The 236-nt window shown below is 25.8% G+C and overlaps 1 long non-coding RNA gene across 1 annotated transcript; it reads right to left on the reverse strand.

The window, feature by feature from the left end:
• Position 1: 1 nt before the first annotated feature.
• Positions 2–236, reverse strand: LOC115232688. Its single transcript, XR_003883978.1, has 2 exons — positions 205–236; positions 2–122 (listed from the first exon to the last, which is right to left on the reverse strand). It is a non-coding gene; the product is annotated as an uncharacterized LOC115232688 (long non-coding RNA).

The raw sequence follows: 236 nt of genomic DNA on the forward strand, positions 1-236 counted from the left end.
ATAATTTAATAACGCAATAAAGATAGAACAATAAAATATATAATAATAAATTTATATAATATTCAAATGGCACAATGATGATGTGTCGTAAATAAATCCTAGACTCCAACCATCTTTAGAAACTGAAAAATTATACACGATTAAACATTTTGAAAGAATTATAAATGCGTCAATGCCTCTTTTCAACTACCAGAAAATAATTACTGTATTTCGTATACAAGCTCATCACGTTTCTC

Source organism: Formica exsecta, unplaced genomic scaffold (assembly GCF_003651465.1).
Source record: "Formica exsecta isolate Colony F162 unplaced genomic scaffold, ASM365146v1 C16164489, whole genome shotgun sequence".
In the NCBI taxonomy this organism is placed as follows: domain Eukaryota; kingdom Metazoa; phylum Arthropoda; class Insecta; order Hymenoptera; family Formicidae; genus Formica; species Formica exsecta.